This window comes from Typopeltis vanoorti, chromosome 3, assembly GCF_054136105.1.
Source record: "Typopeltis vanoorti isolate ZY-2024b chromosome 3, IOZ_Tvanoo_1.0, whole genome shotgun sequence".
In the NCBI taxonomy this organism is placed as follows: domain Eukaryota; kingdom Metazoa; phylum Arthropoda; class Arachnida; order Uropygi; family Thelyphonidae; genus Typopeltis; species Typopeltis vanoorti.
This window is the reverse complement of record NC_143551.1, coordinates 38,497,655-38,518,125: the sequence shown is the minus strand read 5'-3', so window position 1 is coordinate 38,518,125 and position 20,471 is coordinate 38,497,655. Positions and strand designations below refer to the sequence as shown.

At 36.8% G+C, this 20,471-nt stretch overlaps 1 protein-coding gene across 4 annotated transcripts in view; it reads right to left on the bottom strand.

The window, feature by feature from the left end:
* Positions 1-20,471, bottom strand: part of LOC150108062 (ankyrin repeat domain-containing protein 13C) — a 312,652-nt gene that overhangs the window by 172,573 nt on the left and 119,608 nt on the right. The gene's annotated exons all lie outside the window — the stretch shown is intronic.

The following is a 20,471-nucleotide window of genomic DNA, read 5'->3' as shown; positions in this document are numbered from 1 at the left end:
AAGTGATTTAGTAATGCATAACTGACGTATGAGCTTGTCTACCCCTTCTATCTTGTGCTTTATCAAGCGTGTATGTGTATATTACCTGTGTGTATGAAGTCTCCATTGGTCAAGGGTGTTTTTTAAGTTTTCCCTTGCGGAAAAAACATATAGATATAAAGAGGAATTTTATTATGTATTTTTTTCAGGCAATCTTACATAGCAACATCACTGTTTTCTGTTGGCCAATTAGGTAACCCCTCACAAAACAGACAAACAGAGTTCAACTTGAAGTTGAACGCTCCTCCATTCTCAACCCATGAACTATGGCATATTCTGTCTGATATTTCAAAAAAATCTGCATGTAAAGAATTTCAGAAGATAAAAGATAAACATATTATTATTATTATTGTTCCGGGAAACTCCAAGGAGTCGACAGACTCATCGAGGGAGGCCCTAACATCATGCCTGGAACAACTATTCAACATTCACACAGTATCTATCATATCTTGCCTTGAACTCATTCACGGTCGTAGCACCCACAACAGACTCTGGAAGCTTATTCCACTCATTCACCACTCTCCGAGTAAAAAACCTAGCTCTAACACCCTTGTCAACCACGCTCTTGCCCAGTTTCCATGCATGGCCCCCAGTCCTCCCACCACCAGTCATATTTTCAAAAATATCTTCTGGATCAATCTTATAAAAACCCTTCAGTAATTTGAATGTCTCAATCATATCACCCCTCCTTCGCCTATCGTCCAATTTCTGCAACCCACAAATCTTCAACCTATTCTCATAAGGTTCATTTCACAGACCTGTTATCATCTTGGTCACTCGTCTCTGGACCCTCTCCACTTCCTCCCCATCACGAAGAAACCCTGGTGCCCATAACTGGGCACAGAAGTCCAGATGGGGTCTTATCAAGGCTCGATACAGAGGAACAACAACTTGTTTGTCTCTGCATGTTAAAGTATTTTTCAGAAGCCAAGTGATTTGGTGAGCTGTTTTAGTCACTTTTGCAATGTGCCCCCTAAACTTCAACTCCCTATCCACCAGCACTCCCAAATCCCTGGCCTCATCAATCTACTGGAGTACGGTTCCACCAATGCAATATACTGCTGCTATTCTTTTCACCCCAAAGTGCATAACCTTACACTTTGCCACATTAAACTGACATCCATTTTTCCTAGCCCAGTCCTCCAAACTATCCAAATCATCCAGTAAAATTTTGACATCCTGTGCACTCACAATTGCTCTACCCAACTTTGCATCATCAGCAAACAAGTGAACACTTCCTCTCGAATCCTTTCCAATATCATTGATGAACAAATTGAAAAGCAGTGGTCCAAAAACAGAGCCCTGCGGCACTCCATTAACCACAAGACGTCTTTTTGACTCCACTCCTGAATAAACCACTCTCTGGTATCTCTCCTTCAACCACCCTCCTATCCATCTCAACAAACCTATATCCATCCCCATCTGCTCCTGTTTACTGATTAGGGTTCCATGTGGTATCCTATCAAAGGCCTTGGCAAGGTCCAGTAGTATCACTGTAAACCCACTACCCACTACCCAGTTCAGCCGTCACTGTGTTATAAAACGTGAGCAAGTTACTGAGGCATGATCTACCCTTCACAAAACCATGTTGTCCTCCATACAATATCCCATTTTCATCTATCCAATCCTGTATTCTTTTCTTGACTAATTTCTCTAAGACCTTGACAATGATTCCTGATATGCTAATCAGTCGGTAATTTACAACAGCAGTCTTGGAACCACCTTTATGCAGTGGAACTATTTTCCCCTCCTTCCACCCGCTCGGGACTAACCCAGACTCAAATTAAACAAAATGGTCAAGGGTATTGACAATTCTTTAGCTGCTTCTCGTACTACACGAGCTGGTATACCATCCAATCCCACAGATGTATTGACATTGAGGTTATGCAATAGACTACTCACCTCCTCTTCATTCACCACAATTCCCGTATAATCTACTGGTTTATTCGTTTCTGCAATGTCACCACCTGGATGATATATTCTTGCAAAGTGCTCACTCAGTAACTCAACTATCTCAACTGATTCAGTTACCTCCCTACCATTGGCATTCTTTAAAATCATTCTGCCATGTACATTTTTCCTTTTACTTGCTACATATCTAAAAAACTGTTTAGGATTCTCTTTAGCCTGCATGGCCAATGTTCTTTCGTAATCCTTTTTTGCTTTTCTTACCACACTCATCACCCTTCTGGCCTGCGCTTTATACCGTTCATGTGCCTGCCGGTCACCTTTCTCCTTAAATTCCCTCCATAGTTGTTTCTTTTTTTGCAGCTCAAGCTTAATGATGTTATTCATCCATTTAACCCCTACTTGATTTATTATTCAGACTCTAGGTATACAGTCAGCCATTGCTTCATGCAAGCACTTCTTAACTACCTCCCATGCACTATCAACTTCTAGTCCTTGCAGTTGTACATGCCATGGCACTGAGCCAATCAAACTGCTAAGCTTGTTATACTTTCCAGCCCGATAATTCCACATGTACCCTGTCTTAATTGAAAATTCTACACTTTTAGCCACCTCCCAAGTCAAGACCCTATGATCACTCTCACCGATTGGTGGCAATGTGGTCATATTTGTTACAGCCAAATCCTCAGATGTAATTACTAGGTCAAGCACTCTCTGACCCCTAGTATTTTCCATTACATGCTGTCGCAGATAGTTATCCCTTAATAACCGCATAAAATCTATTTCCTTCCTCCCGTGTGTCCTCTCTTCACTCCAATCAATGCGACCATAGTTGAAATCTCCCATAATAATCACCCTCCTTCCACTCATTTCTTCTATTTGCTTGTGCATACTGTCACCACCATCTTTTCCATCACCTGGTCTATAGCAGCACCCAATTGTATATTTAATTCTATATCTAGCCACAATCTCACACCAAATGGCCTCAAATGTGCTCTTTTCTCTATCCTGCAATTCAACTTCTATTCTCCTTGGCTGGAGCTCATCAGCTATCATCAACAATACTCCTCCCCCCATTTTATTCTCTCTGTCATTCCTGAACACACTATACCCATCACATTCAATCCCACTGGCTATATCATCTACAGTCAGCCATGTTTCACTAATACCAATAACCTGTGGTCTGGAAGTGCCAACCATGGCCAAAAACTCTTCCTTCTTGTTCCTAATACTCCTAGTATTAGTGTACATAAATTTAAGACCCCCATTAGCCCCAACCCTACCTTGATGCCTTATATTAACTATCCCACTCTGGTTTGTTGTCCTTATTTACTCTAGCATATTATATTCATTCTTACATTCAACTGCCTCCCTAAGGACTATATATCTACTCCCCCCCCCCCCTTAACAAATCTAGTTTCCCTGAATTTGCGCACATCCACTACATTCAGCAACACTTTCTCAAGTCTTCTTACACTAACCATTCAAATGCAAGCCATCCATCTTATATAGATCCTTTCGCCCATCAAACTCACTCCACAAATTCCACACCACTCGTCATACATAACCCACGCATAAAGTCATTCGCAATTATGGCCCTCCTTTTAAACATTTCACTGTCATACCGTGGCAAAAGACTAATCATTCTAACTCTCTCACTCTTTTCTTTTGCTACCTCAAACAATTCATTCAGGTCTTCTATCATTTCTATTTTATCTCCTTTCAAATCATTCGTACCTGCCACAACAATCATTTCTTTCACCCTTTCCTTTTGCTCTCTAATAGACTCAGTTACATCCTTTATGGTCGCACCAGGTTGGTACGATTTTGTCAAATCCTCTACTAACACACCTCGTACTAATGAGTCTCCATACAGCACTCTATCTTTCATTTTGTTCATGTTCACATTCATACGTCTATTTTTCCTGTCATACCTTTTATTATTGGTTGGTTCATTCAGTCGACTTTTGTTCATGCACTCTAGCTGCTGTTTTGCCCTTTCTATTGCACCATTCAACAACGCAATCTCACTCAATGCATCTATCTCATCTTTTTTATTCTCTGAGGAACCATTAATACTATCATTCACACTTTCTACATTCACACTCTCATAATTCTCATGTACAACCTTGCCGTTTCTTGTCATATCGCTATTTTCTTCATTCTGAAGTTTGACAAAAATATCACATTCACGATCCGAAATACACTTCAATTCCTCATTCTCCCTACATTTTCTACACACATTCTATCCTTTATTATCATCTATCCACACTCCGACCGCACTCTGCAAAGCGTACATTTCACAGCTAGTACACTGACTCATTTCTTTTATACTACCATTCTTTGATAAAGATGGCGAACCATCATTACTGGCCGCCATTTTCCTTCGTACAGATGCCATAATTATTTGCAAAGTGTTTTATCAAATAATAAGTTATAACACACCAAAAACACACAAACAAACGCACTAAAATACGCAAGGCAAACAAAACTACACAATATTAAGTAATGTTATCAACGATAACTGAAAATAATACTTATCTTATCAGGAGCTTGCACGAACACTACACACTACGATATAACCTCGAACTCAACTCCCCAATATCAAAAACTTTAATAATCTTTACAGTTCTTCACTACTGCAAAGTCAGCCACTACACATTGTTGTCAACTTAGCGTCAAAAAGATTCAATGAAACAGCCATTAGTTTGTTTAGCCTATGCAGTAGCACTTTAGCAAATTCCTAGTTTAGAAATCATGTGGCATACAGAGCATGCATGCATGCATGCATGCATGTGTGACTTACCTCCTAATTTGCCAATAACATACATCAGGCTCGACATAGCTAACATCTTTTTACATACATCACTGTTAAAAAAAGAAATCTCTGCAGTCAGCTCCACAAAGACAACAACATAATTATTATTAGAGCTGATGCTACCATTGTCCTCAATTCCAGTGATTATAATAGAAAAATGAATGTTTCACTCAGAGACTGCATCTTAATAAACCGCTGGATTATGATCCTACTAAGGTTCAGAAAAAACATTAAACAGGCTTCTAAAAAATGTCACATCTTGGCCTCTTGATATATGAATTGCAAAAATTCATAAACCAATACCCTCTCCATCTCATAGTGGATACTACTCACTCTCCCTTCTTTAAATCAGCCAAAGAGTTAGTATATCTTTAATTCCACTTACTGGTTGCATTTTTATATTAAAAATTCCACTCATTTCAAATCTTTAATCTGGAATTTAGTATTTAAACCATAATGATATAATGGTGAGCTTCGATGCTACCTCCATATTTCCCTTTCTGAACACTAAATTTACTGAAAAATGCTTTGCTCCCCTGGCATTATTCATCTTTTTAAATCTGCTATCTATACTGGTCACTTCTCCTGGAAGGCCACCTTATATAAACAGAAGGTACCTCCATGGACTCTCCCTTCTCATCTCCCCTGGCCAATTTTATATGGAACATTTTGGAAAAAATGCTCTTGATACTACCAGTCTCAAACCTTCTATTTGGTTAAGATATATTAATGATGTGTTCTGTATTTGGCAATGTGGCTCAAACACACTCTTTCCACATGATAACATAAATTAAAAGCCAAACAGCTATTTTTCTGGCATCCTTAATAATAATTAAGGGGATACAAATCCCTTGTTGTTCAACTGCCAGTAAGCAAAACTCTAAGATCAAGAACTATGAATCTATGAGCTTCATATATACCGAAAAACTATCGGTGAATCCAAGTGTAAATGACCACTTGGTAGTACAACACCAAGGCAACTAAGCAAAGGTGGAGCAAGCTCCCTCACTATCCTTGATATTTTCTCATAATGTAAAAACACAGCCCCTAGGGGATGTAATACTGTAATTACATTATGAGGAGAGGTCACTACCCAGACAGGTTTCACACATTATGAGGGAGCTTGCTCCACCTTTGCTTCGAGTTGCCTTGGTGTTGTACTACCAAGTGATCATTTAACACTTGGATTCACCAATAGTTTTTCGGTATATATGAAACTCATAGATTCGTAGTTCTCGATCTTAGAGTTTTGCTTACTGGCAGTTGAACAACAAGGGATTTCTATCCCCTTAATTATTATTAAGGATGCCATAAAAATAGCCGTTTGGCTTTTAATTTATGTTATCATATGCAAACACACCTTTATGGCATTTGCATAGTAAAGGTATGTAAGTTCTTTTCACTTAAATCTTGTTATCTTCCAGGTCTACTTACTCACTGATGAGACCTCAAAAAAGGTTGAAACCGGTCTGGGTAGTGATCTCTCCTCATAATGTAATTACAGTATTACATCCCCTAGGGAAAGGTGGAGCAAGCTCCCTCACTATCCTTGATATTTTCTCATAATGTAAAAACACAGCCCCTAGGGGATGTAATACTGTAATTACATTATGAGGAGAGGTCACTACCCAGACAGGTTCACACATTATGAGGGAGCTTGCTCCACCTTTGCTTCGAGTTGCCTTGGTGTTGTACTACCAAGTGATAATTTACACTTGGATTCACCAATAGTTTTTCGGTATATATGAAACTCATAGATTCGTAGTTCTCAATCTTAGAGTTTTGCTTACTGGCAGTTGAACAACAAGGGATTTGTATCCCCTTAATTATTACACTCTTTCCACCTCAACAATGAACACTTCATATCCAGTTCACTACTGAAAAATAAAAAAAACAACAACACAACAGCTGGTCTTTTTTAGATACTCTAATCACACATCTGCCCAATGGTAACCTTTCTTTCTCAGTTTACAGAAAAACCACCTACACAGGTAGATACATACATAAACTATTATATAAATCTAGTGGATATTAGATCCAGCATTATATCAAAGCTGAATGTAGAAATTATGAAGGTTTCGTAAAAAGAGTTGACCAGAGAGCTTACGGGAATACACTCACAGGCATTATGTAATTTTGCATTGCCAAACTGAAGCCTTTTGCCTCTTTATTTTAGTACATACTTTCCCACCATATCCCTTCTCAACAATATGAGGTGATCAAAACCCTTCTCAACAATATGAGGTGATCAAAACCCTTGTCAACAGGGCTTCCAACCTCTATTCCACCCAAGCTTCTCCTTACAGCAGACCTTCCTTTATTCACCAAACCTTATTGTCCAACAGTTACAATGCCAAAAATAATCTACAAATGATCTATCCCTTCCACCTCCTCACATCCCTCTCAATATAAAGAATACAATAATGTCATTATTAATCCCTATATCCAGGGCACATCTGAAAAAATAAGCCAGAACTTTGAAGAAATATAATCTTTGCATTGCTTTCAAACCTCATTTGAAGCCAATTTCCCTTCACTGTCCTAAGGATCTGATCCTCCCCTCTCTATTCCACATGTTTACAAGGTTCCTTGTTCTTGCAAATTATTGTATTATGGTCAGACTGGGAGCTCTGCTAACATCCATATAGAAGAACACAAAACATACATCCACTGCCACAACTATGGTCTAGCAGACTATGCTTTGGCTACATTACAACAGAATTAGGTGGACGAATACTACCATGCTCCATTGCAGCAAATATAAATCTGCAACAAATCTGCAACAGTTAAAAAAAAAAAAAACAGCCTAATTTTAATAAATATGGTTGTATTAAACTTCTCAAAATTTGGGAACTTTTAATTCTTATGCTTCCTGCCCAAAATCTAAAGCTAGCCAACAGCACCCATAGAAAGCACCCCTCAGAGCACTTTAGTCTTTAATTTATTGTCTCATTTCTTCCACTTATCATTTCTTGTGTGTGTGTGTTATTATAATTTTAATGGTATTCCTGACGATGTCTCTGTGACTGAGATGAAATGCTGAAATCTATTAAACATGTTGTTTCATTATTTCTCTTTGTGCTGTAACTTATTCCATTAAAATGCAACTTGAATCCCTTCAGGTGTATAGGGTGTGCTTAAGATCAAACCTGTATAACTCAGAGGAGACCTCTATATAGCCTTTTAAGGAATGCAGAGAACTGGCTAGGGCTTCTGACCTAATGTCCAATTTTTGCCTTCTCGTGGTGCACTCTGTTAGGTATCTACCCAGACACTGAATGAATGAGGATGGACTGCAAATTTGGGATTTCTTCTTCTTCCTCCTCTTCCACTCACGGCTGGTTGGGTTCCTCAAAGATAAATTTTTGCCATTTCTTTCCATCTGCTGTCTTTTTGAGTAGTTCTGTTTTGAAGTTTAAGTGGGCGCTTTTTGTTTGATGCAGTTTGGTCAGAATATTTTCTAATTATTCTCGGCTGTCTGTAGTGATAACTATGTCATCAGCATACTTTAAGTGTGTTATATTTCTTCCATTCACAGTTATGCCTTTATACATCTGTAGTGCTTCATCTACTACTTCTTTTAAGTATATAGATAAAATAAATAGGGTGACAATGGGAATCCTTGCATAACTCCTTTTTTAATTGCTATTCAGTCTGTTTCTGTATTTTACTACTGCTTGTGTTTCTGAGTAATAATATTTAATACAATTTAATAAGTATTTGTCAAACCCTCTATTTTCTAGAATTTACAGTTTATTGAGTTAAAGGCTTGCTTGAAATCTATAAAGCAGCAGTAGAGTTTTTTGTTTTTGTCTCTCATAAATTCTGCTAGTCTGTTTAATATGAAAATTGCATCTATTGTGCTTCTGAATTTGGGATATAGTCAACCAAATTATATTCTTATTGGCTATTGGCTTAAACCAAATGTCTTGGTTTATTGTTTTCAACAATAAACCAGGACAAGCAATGCAAAGTCAGCTGCTGGAACAAATCCCAGATCCCAACTCAACATCAGCAGAATTCAAGATTGGTGCCATCAATGTAAGAAGCATCAATGGAAAAGAATTGGAATTAGGAGAAGAATTGGATAAGTGATGAATCAGATCAATAAAATAGGCATGACTGAAAGAAAGAGAACAAAAACAGGTGAGATCTTTAAAAGCAACAAATACAAAATATTAGATTCAAGCAATAACAATCAGGGAAAAGGGGGAGTAGCTATAATACTCAACACTAAATATATGATGATAATCATCTTGAATGGCAGGCAATATCAAGTAGAGTGATGTGGACAAATATCAGAATGAAAAATTGGACATTGAGACTTATTTGTGCCTATGCTCCCAGAGAAAGTTCTATTAAGGAAGAAGTGGAGGAGAATTTTTCAGGCATTAGAAAAACAACTGACACAATGAAGAAGGAAAAGTTGGTTCGTGTTGGAGATCTAAACAGCAAAGTAGGAAATGATTACCAGACATAGAAATGTTTTGGGAAAATTTGAAGAAAAGTACAAAGCTAATAATAATAGTAAATGCTTGATGGATTTCTGTTGAGAACATGGATTAGTTATTACCAACACCATTTCAACATAAAAATGTGCACAAATCACATGGAGAGAAGATGCAAGAAATAAATGTTTCAGAGTTGGAAATGATGTTTTCCCACTGGTTCAGGAGACGAGTAGACAGAGGATTTGAAACAGGAAGTGATCACTATTTAATTTTGAACAGGATAAAAATGAATATGACATTCATTCCTCAAAATTGCAGGATAAAAAGAGAGTGTAAGAAAGTATTCAAACGAATCAAAGTTGAGCACTGCTCATAGGTGAACTATAGACTAAAATACATAAAACTCATTGAAGAAAAAATGAAAGAGTTGGAAAACAAGAACCAAACCTTAGAGATTCACTGGCAAATCCTGAAGAAAGTACTGATTTGGCAAGAGGTATGTGGTGAGGTTGTCTAAAGGATAGAAAAATCACAACTCCATGTTGGACTCAGTATATTAAAAAGGCAGTCAATGAAAAGGAGAAGGCATATCGAAAGTTCCTGGCAAGTAAGTCTGCTCGTGCTCTTAGAGAATAGGAGTACTGTAAAAGGAATCAGAGATGCTAAAGATGATATGAAAACTGATGATATTCTAGATGTCTGGAGTAATTACTTTGAAAGACTGCCAAATGAAACAAGCAGTGTCAGCAAGATATCAGAAACTCTCAATAGGAATGCAATCAGTAATATATATCCACACTTGAAGCAGAAAAGGTCATCAAAAACCTAACATGGGAAAGCAGCTGGAATAGATTAAATTTGACTAGAAATGCTCAAATGTTGAGGTATACAAGTTTTATAGTGGCTGCATTGCATAATTTAGACGAGCTGATCACATGGTTGAATTCCAAATTATTGGAGCAGAGCTCTCGATTTACCCATCTATAAAAAGGGAAATAAAACTGAATGTGAGGATTATAAAGGTATTTCCCTACTGAATGTTCTTGTTAAGTTTTCTGCAAGTATACTTGAGACACAGCTATGAATAATGTGGAAGGGAAGCTTGGTGAAGAACAAGCTGAATTCAGACCAAATAGAAATTGTCAGAATCAGATTTTCACTTTAATAAGACAAATTGTTGATAAATCTTGAGAATATAACAGGGATTTGTATTTAAGTTTTGTGGATCTGGAAAAGGCATATGACAAGGTACCAAAAGGAAAGCTTGTCAAAACACTGCAGTTATATGGTGTAATATCAAGCAATACACAGACTATTTGAGCTGTAAGTCAGCACTTAGCAGGTACAGGAAGGTCTGATGTTAAATCAGGTGTGCAACAAGGGTGCACATTATCTATATGGAACGCATTATGAAGGAAATCAGTATTAAACCTGATATCAAAATTGCCGATGTTAATCTTAGCTCTTTACTTTATGCAGATGCAATACTTCTGAAGAAATTCAGTACAAGTCTGCAAGCTTCATTGACTAAATTTAATAACTGTTGTAATAAATTTGGTATGAAAATCAGCAATACAATGAAAATAGACAGAAATACTGAAAACATCAACTGTATATTGAATAGCAAATGTATAGAACAGGTAAAACATTTCAGCTACTTAGGAACAATTTTTAGCAAAGATGGTAAATTAAATATGGAAATAGACAACAGAATCAACAAAGCTAGAATGGTAGGAAGGTAAACTGAATAAATTTATATGGAATAAGAGAGAAATTAGTCAAAACACTAAAGTAGCTATATGCAAGACAGTGTTCAAACCAATTTTGATTAAGTGTTTTATTTTTAATTCAGTTCTCAGATCCTTAAGTTAAAATTGGTTTGAACACTGTCTTGCATATAGCTACTTTAGTGTTTTGACTAATTTCTCTCTTATTCCATATAAATTTATTCAGTTTACCTTCCTACCATTCTAGCTTTGTTGATTCTGTTGTCTATTTCCATATTTAATTTACCATCTTCGCTAAAAATTGTTCCTAAGTAGCTGAAATGTTTTACCTGTTCTATACATTTGCTATTCAATATACAGTTGATGTTTTCAGTATTTTTGTCTATTTTCATTGTATTGCTGATTTTCATACCAAATTTATTACAACAGTTATTAAATTTAGTCAATGAAGCTTGCAGACTTGTACTGAATTTCTTCAGAAGTATAGCATCATCTGCATAAAGTAATCTTCCGCAGAACTCTCATATCTGAGAGTTCTGCGGAAGATTAGTGGAGTGAACAGATGGCATCAATGGCAGTATCACTTTTAAAATGAGGATATTAAGAAAGCACTTGCCATTGTTAGCATTCAGGAATATGTTAGTAGAGCTAATCTCAGGTGGTATGGTCACTTAAACAAAATGGGATAGGAAAGATTAGCAAAACATGTTCCTTAAGAGATTGGCAGGAAAAATAATTCACATTTCTCAAATTTTTATTAAAGGATTTCCTCTCTCTGTCTTCCATTTCTAACTTTTTTTCTTCCTAATTTCTGTTCAAGATCTGATAATGTTGGAGTCTTGACAGATAACAAATTAATTTGTAGGAAAATTGCTGATCAGAAGTTAGTACTGGTGTAACTTTTTCATGTGGTTCTATCATAATGATCCTGTACATTCCCCAATGGTACATATCAGGAATTTGATAATGAGGGTGTATGGGCACTCTTATAACACACACACACACACACACACACACACACACACACACACACACACACACACACACACACACACACACACACACACACAAAAAAAAATGCAAATATATATATATATACACATTACCAAATCAATATTACTTAACTACAGCACTAATTATTCTTTAGATTACTACTTTAAACAGGATGAAAAACAACTTATACAGTTTCCTTTCAATTTTATGAGCAGTTATTATCCTTTATGGACAAGACTTCTTATGTTTTAGTTTCTAGCTTCTGGGAAACTTTAATTCTGCTAGATTCATACAAAAGAGAGGTTAATACCTCCATAAGTCACTGAAATTCTTCCTGCATCCTATAAACATGGTCTATCTTCATCCAAAACATTTCAATAACTTAATTCACTTTCTACATGAAAGCCACAGCAAACTTTCTTAAATGAATTACTTAAACGTTATGAACAGTTTCATCAGTTTAGAATAAATTTACTTTATATATAAAAGTCTCAACACATTTCATTGAAGAAATAACTAAAACCATATGAACAGCTTCAAATCACCTTCACACTGAGAATCTTAAATAAAGCAATGTTATGACTCACAAACAAACTTTACTTTGCCCATTATATGAACTAGTAAGCAATATTTTTTTTCCAATTTTTACTGAATAAATCTTACAATAAACTTCTTGCATTTTTATTAAAGGATTTCCTTTCTCAGTCTTCCATTTCTAATTTTTTTTTCTCTCCCTAATTTCTGTTCAATCTTCATATACTGAAGATACAGAAATGACCACAATTCTCTTTCTGCTGTGTTCTTTTCCTCCTTCCAAAGAAATGAACATTTAGCAATGTCTGTTAATGCTCCTTTCACTTCCATGCATGCTGAGAAATATAGTAAAGGAACATCCCACACCAGTCTGCCATTCTGTGCCTCCCTTACTGGTTATAGCATTGTGCTTTAAATAGCAATAAAGTTCTATTTCTCAGGGCAGGAAACTTATTTAATTACAATTTTTCAATGAAACATGCCCTAGGGGAAGCCTGAAACCACTAGAATGCCAGATAGGGGGATGCTTCTCAGATATGAGTGGTAGGTGGGAAAGAAATATCTCAAGTGGAACCAACAGATAACAGCAATGTGATACATAGTGGCCAACTGCAAATAATGTCTATTCCCCATGTTTGGGGCAGCTGAAAGAAGCATTAAGATTGGTCAGATGAGTGTTGATGAGCTAACTGTAAAAAAAAACTAGACTGAAATCTGGTGCAATATGGTAGTACAAAGGAAAAGTACAATATGCTAGCTTGGATGTCACCTGGATAACAAAGTCTGCATATCCAACTGAGTGATCTGCATTGGCTCAACAAGTCAGCTACTGAAAAAAGCAATAAAATTAAAATCAGCAAGAGACAGGCTATCAGTAAAAACATGGAATGTCCATATTTTATGGGCTACCAGAAAGCTCCATCTCCTTGCAAAGTAGCAAGGAGATAGAGCGATACCAATGTGACATCCTTGGATTAGCAGAGATACAATGGACAGAGTTGGGAGAGATGAGAATGGAAGAATCATCTGGTCTGAGAGTAGTATAAAACATGGGGAAGGAGTTGGATTTCTTCTCAATAAAAGAGGAAGAGAAGCATTATCAGGATGAAAAACCAGTAAATGAAAGAATAATAATAGCAAGACCATTTAACATCATAATGGTCCAAGATTATTCATCCAGATCAGAAAGCAATGAAGAAGAAACAGTTTTTCTATAGCAACTTGGAAATAATCTTGAAATCAGTACCAAAGAAAGATGTACTAATCACTGGAGAAGACTGGAATGTTAAGATTAGAAAGAACAATGAAAGATGGGAAAGAATAATGGGAAAATATGGATATGGAGAAAGCAATGAAAGAGGAAAATGAATGCCTGAATTTGCAACACAAAATTATAGGAAAAGGACTGCAGGAAGTGGGCATGACAATCACCTGATGGAAGAAAGAACATGCTAGACATGATACTCATAAGCAAGAGATGGCCACATCAATACAGCAGTGTAGAACATTTCAAGGAGCAGACATGGAATCAGATCACAGATTAGTGATTGCCAATATCATGTTGAAACTCGAGTGAAGGCAGTTTCAGAATCAGAGAGATATGAGGACAATGAGCAAAGAAATCACAGGGAAAGTGTACAGGAAAGTGCTTGAGACAGAACTGAAATCCACTATGGAAACCTGGAGGATAAAAACAGCAAAGTGATGTCTGCAATCAAAAGAGCAGCAGAACTAACAGTTCCAGAGATAGAGAAACCAGAGAAGAGGTGGATCTCATATGAGACATTAAAGATAATTTAAGAAAAAAGAGCATTAAACATTAGGAGAGATCTCTGCAGAAATGAGAGATAAAGCAAAATGCAATGAAGAGGAGAAAATCAAAATGGCTAGAGGAACAGTGCAGTGCAATGATATCAATAAACACTCATTTATAAAAACTTGCACAGTTCACACATGTAAAAAATATACAGAATTTTATTCAAGAATGCCAATATATTTCATCCAGCATTATAAGGACATCAGAAAACTGAAAATACTTGCTCATGTCTCAGTGACAGCTGAGGTGATATGCAGATTACACTATCAGAGTTCAAAGGAACAAATGTAAAAGTTACACAGATAACAACATTATAAAAAATTAACAGGAATCAATTACATCCCAAAACTAAGAGACTGACATACAGTCTGAGCAGTTAAGTTTAATGTATGGATGATTTTGTAGCTTGTCACAAGCTTCAATGAAAAGACGATCAAATATGAATTTGCTGGAGTGAAGAATCTTTGTGTGGTTCCAAAGAACTCTGTGCCTAGTCAATAGCATGAGAAGCAAGGCTAAACTTGTCGGATTCCAGAAATGTAATACAGTCTTGATGCACTTGGATTCTAATCAAAGTAGAATGGCCAGTATGTCCAAAATAACAAAGATGACATAAGCAGGGTGCCTGATAGACACCTGGCGAGGAGAGAGGTAATAATGTATCCATTGTAGATGGTAAGAAGGAAGATAGTTTCTGAGATGGTTCGAAAGAAGTGTATAGATTGAATTTGCAAGGAATCTGTGCTATTTGTTCTAAGGTTTCTTCAAGGTAGGATATTGAAATGGGATAGTTTCATGCAGCCAAATTTGTTGAACTTTGGGTAGATTCTTAATGCTGAGTAAGATTCAAGGAATAGTCTCTCATCTTTATATTTGTTGCTGCTCTGATGCAGAGTGGGGTGGCTTTCTTCTAGCATATCCTGTGGTAGATGTCCAAAACACATCCAAGAAGTCCTGAATGGCTGTAGTAGTGTAAACAGTATATTTAGTAATTCTGATGTTGCTGTCCTGCATTTTGGAACAAACCATAGTAGGATAGTTTGCCACTGCAAGAGAGTTGGTTAGCACCTGGCAGATCTTGTTGTGGTTGGTCTTTGGAGGAGCAGATAAGGGATGCCAATTAATATACTAAAAGCATATGATTCTAGACCCCCCCCCGCTAGATATATGAGCTACCAACAATTCAAGAACAAAATGTGCTATTACATCCAACTGTAGATGGCACTGATTCACACACAAATTAGCCAAACTGCTCTCCCAATATAGTGGCAACACCTTTTCACACGCAACAAAAATATAGAAAACCTCCACTCCAACACACTGACATAATGGTCAGTTCTGATGTCTCCTCTCTCTTCACCAATGTTCCACTTTAGACTGATTCAAGATGAATTTTCTCCCAATATCCTATCCCTGTCTGAGTCCCCTACGAACTTGGGCTGCTTCAATTCTACAATCAAATAGCAGAACAATATATACAATCAAAGAGAGGAAGAGAAAGAATACAATCAAATAGAAGAAGAGAAACTAGAGCCCGTGGCTCTAGTTTCTTTCCCTCACTTCAAGCTAATTCAGGAAGACTTTCAAAAGGTAAAGCTTTAAACTCTGTTTGGCTATGCTAGGTCCATGCTGTTCTCCATTCGGCCATATGGCCTAGATGCTCTCAATATTTTTTTAACACATCTAAACAATCAACATCCTAGAACCCAGTTTACTTTAGAAAAGGAAAATAAGTCTTCCCTTTGTAGACATTTAGTTACATGCCAGCCTGATGGATCCCACCAGGCTGCCATATCGTGTGTGTGTGTGTGCACACACACACGATATAATCTCCAACAGTCACACCATCCACTTCCAACAGTATGAGATTATTAAAATCTTATATAACAGGGCAAAATTAATTAGTTCTGATAACAGTGCCCTTCAACACTGAACTTGACTGCATTTGTAAAACCTTAGCCAATGGCTACAATACCCATTATATCCAAAAAAAAATATTTAAGCCTCTAAACCATCCCCCCCCCTCTCTCTCCAGAACAGATTACACCAAAACTATCACCATACCATATATCTGGGGAATTTCTGAAAAACTAGCAAAAATTCTAAAAAGATACAACCTTACAACCACAACTATATAAAAAATTGGTATTCCTTATCAGCTCCAAAGACCAACCACAGTACCCAGACCTGTCAGGTGTTTACCAGGTCCATTGCAACCGTAAACTATTTTACTACAGCCTGTTTTAAGCAGGACAGCCAACATAGAATCACCAAACAAGGACTACATTCATTTCCACCACTACAATCACTCAGTACTTGCTGACCATGCTTTGGACACTGACCATATGACCACTGGAAGAAGGCCACTCTACTCAATCACAGCAAAAATATAAACACAATATAAATACCTTAAATAACACAGACATATTGGTAAGCTTTGACATCTCCTCATTGTTTACCAATATTCCCTTAATTGATCCTTAACACTCTTAAAAAAAAGTTTTTCCTTCTGACATCTTAATCTCTTTTCCTTTGCCATCAATTCTGGTTATTTTTCTTGGAGGAAAAAAATCTACAAACAAATAGAGGGAACTGTCATGGGTTCCCCCCCCCTCTCCCCAATTTTTATATGGAAGATTTTGAAAAATGAGCCATAGACTCAGCCCCTCTCAAACCTTCTATCTGGCTAAGATATGTAGATGTGTTCTCTATTTGGCCTCACGGCCCAGACACATTAGACTCCTTCTTCAATCACCTGAACAACCTACATCCAAGAATCCAGTTTACGATGGAAAAGGAAAAGAACGTTACACGCCTTCCTAATGGTACACTTTCCTTCACTGTATATAGAAAACCCATGCACACAGGCAGATACATTCACAAACTCTCCTACCACCATCCTGCTCAACAATATGGCATTATTAAAATTCTTACCAAGAGAGCCCACAATCTTTGTTCCAGTGGAACTGCCTTTACAACTGAGCTTGACCACATACACAACACATTCTTCTCCAATGGCTACAACAATCACAGTATTAAAAAAATAATCAGGTCCTCCCCCATTCTTCGGTCTTCTCTTCAGAAAGAGTTTAGAAATGCCATCACCATACCCTACATCTGTGGCACATCCGAAAAAATAGCCAAAATTTAAAAAGAGTACAACCTACACACAGCATTTAAGCCCCACCGCAAACTTGCTACCCTTGTCCGCTCTACGAAAGATCAGCTCCCTCCTCTCTCAGTGCCTGGAGTCTATAAAGTACCCTGTTCCTGTAAACTGGCGTACTTTGGACAGACAGGCAGATCAGCAACCATCTGCCTGGAGGAACATAAGTCATACATCTGCAATCATGATTATGGTCAGTCAGGCCTGGCTGACCATGTCTTGGATACAACCCACAGGATCTCATGAAAAAAAAACCACCATGCTCCACCACAGCAAATTCAAAAAAGAGAGATTATTCTTAGAATCAGCAGCAGCTCTCAGGAATCAACCAAATCTTAATAAATATGGTTGCATTAAGCTTCTAAGATTTGGGAAACGCTTATCACCAGAGGTTCCACTTTACATTCCAGGCCTCCTACAACTGCCCTTAGAGGGTGCTCCACCTGAATAGGACTTTAGTGTCACCCAAGTGTTTGGGCTTAGTATTGTGTGTTATTTGTATATATATGTTACATTGGTTTTTTTGTAATCCCTGAAGATGTCTCAGTGACTGAGATGAAATATAGGAAGTATTAAATTCTGTTTTAATCCTTTCTGAGTGCTGTATAGAATCCATTAAGCCTCCAACATGATATTTCTGACATTTAAAGCATTTTAGTAGACTGGGGATGTAGAGGTTAACATGAAAGCTGAGAGGATATCCTACTATTGCAGAAGTAAGAGGTGTAGCTGTGTCAAAAGTAAGGATGATAAATCCTGGAGAACGAGACCACAATCCCTATGTATAAAGATGTACCTCAGACATTTATGTTCAAGCTCTAAACCTACCTCCTCACCTGGGAACATTAAGGAGATCCTATTCCATTAATTCCTCATAGTTTAGCATTTTATGGGATGTTACCATAATTAGTGTTCCCCCCCCCCCCAACACACACACACACACAATGATATTTGCAATAGATTTTGTGTGTTTCTGACATGTTTCTACAAAAATAGCACTGATGAAGTGATTTAAAAAAAAAAAAGATTCTGGGAGATCTTGCCAAACCATCTAAACCTTTTTTTTTTTTTTTTTTTTTTTTTTTTTTTTTTTTTGAATAAAGAAGAGTGATTTTTTCCTATTTTCTCTTTCACCTGCTGCCTGGAAGATGAGAAACAAAGGTATATTTATATGTGCATCAGAATTTCTCATTTCTATTCCAAGTAATAATGCACCTGGAAGTGAAACTGCAGAAGTGTTCCAGATGCTATACCATCTTCAGCAAGCCTTTCACCCGAACCATGGGAAAGGAAACTTACAACAAAACCATTGAACCTTGCAGACAAGCAATGGTCAATAGTGTTGATTTACCCATTGATCTTGGCCTGGCCACCCAGGATCTCCCTATCCTAATGAAGTAGAGGCCAATACAATGCATGACTATCAAAATGGCACAAGGCACACTTATGCAAACATGGCACAAGGGCATTGGATCTAAGCGATAGAGGTTTGGATGGCAATTGACTAAGGAGCAGAGAGCAAAAAATATGAGAAATATAGAAAAAGAGGAAGAATGAAAAGGACCAGTACCACTGGAAGGTCCTCTCCAGCACGAACAGGTCCCAAACGTTAACTGTGGCAAAATATCAGAAATAATAATTAAAACCAATTATTTTACTTCTACATTATAATTTTCTTCCTAAAACATCAAGATGAGAATCCTAGATAATTATAGGATTTTACTCTGTTACCTATGAAATTACCAAGTACTAATTTAATTATCTACAATATGGGGCTAACTTTCATTGTTGAAGAGGACACACAGATGACATCAGCTGAACATACAGAAGAACATTCGATATTTTGTCAGTATATTCCATGTTGGAAGACTGGATTGTTATTGGTAAATGTTATAACCAAAGCACATCAGGATAGTGTATCATCATCATAAACTTAGGTGGGAAAGGAATTTAACTACCTCGCATGTGGCCACTGCCTTGCTTACTGAAGGCCTGAAGTGGCTTGAAAAAGTCTGTTTGGTTTCTAGAACAGCATTTCCAGATTATGTAAAAAAATAAAAATTACAAAAGATATAAAATTAATAACAGAAAAAAAAAAAAAAAATTCTTTGCCCAGTGACAAGCAGTATACTAGTGCCAGGGTGGTCTGAAAAGTTCTCAGCCTAACAATGAAAAAAAGAATTTATAATTTCAAAAATATTTTATTTTTCAATATAATCTCCCTTAAGACTAATATATTTATTCCAGCGATGCTCCAGTGCCATTATCCCATCCCTGTAGTGGTTCTCAGTAAGATCTGCAAAATACCCCTCTACAGCTGCAATCAGCTCTTGATTCAAAGAAAAATTTGAAGAAGGATTTTTGGAAACTAAAGTTTTTCAGGCAAACACTAAATTGACATTTATAATTAAATCTGCAGTATTTGTTATAATTTATAATTACTCACATTTATAAAATGAATGCATTTAAATTTTAATTATCAACGCTATTTACGCGATCGGCAGCTCACCTTCATCACGTGATATGTTTGAATCTTCAGCGACAATGCTTCTGTAATTAAATTAGAGCAAACAGTTTCATTATTGCTTGTCCTTTTATCATTTTGGAATCATATGAACTTTGAGTTTGAAACCAGCACTATAATTTGAATGTTTTTCCATATTTCAAGCAAAAATTACCTTAAAATTATCTTGTAAATTACTGGTGATGAACAATCCTTCATGAATGACTAATGAGAAGTGAAAGCAGAATGCAAAACAGACAGCACCACAAAACAGACTGTGGAAGGCTGGTAGAAATAGCACAGCTATGAAGACGCGCAGATTATTGGTTCGGTATTAACAAAAGTTGCACAACTCAATGACAAAGGCAAGCTGACAATTGTTGAGATGAAATGTGGATTCTCTTCAACCAAATTCCAAAATATCTGAAACTGCATAACAACATTCAGCATCTATTTCTTGAAGGTTTAAATTTTTTTCATGTGTCGGGTATATGTTAAACTTTTTAACTGTTTTTT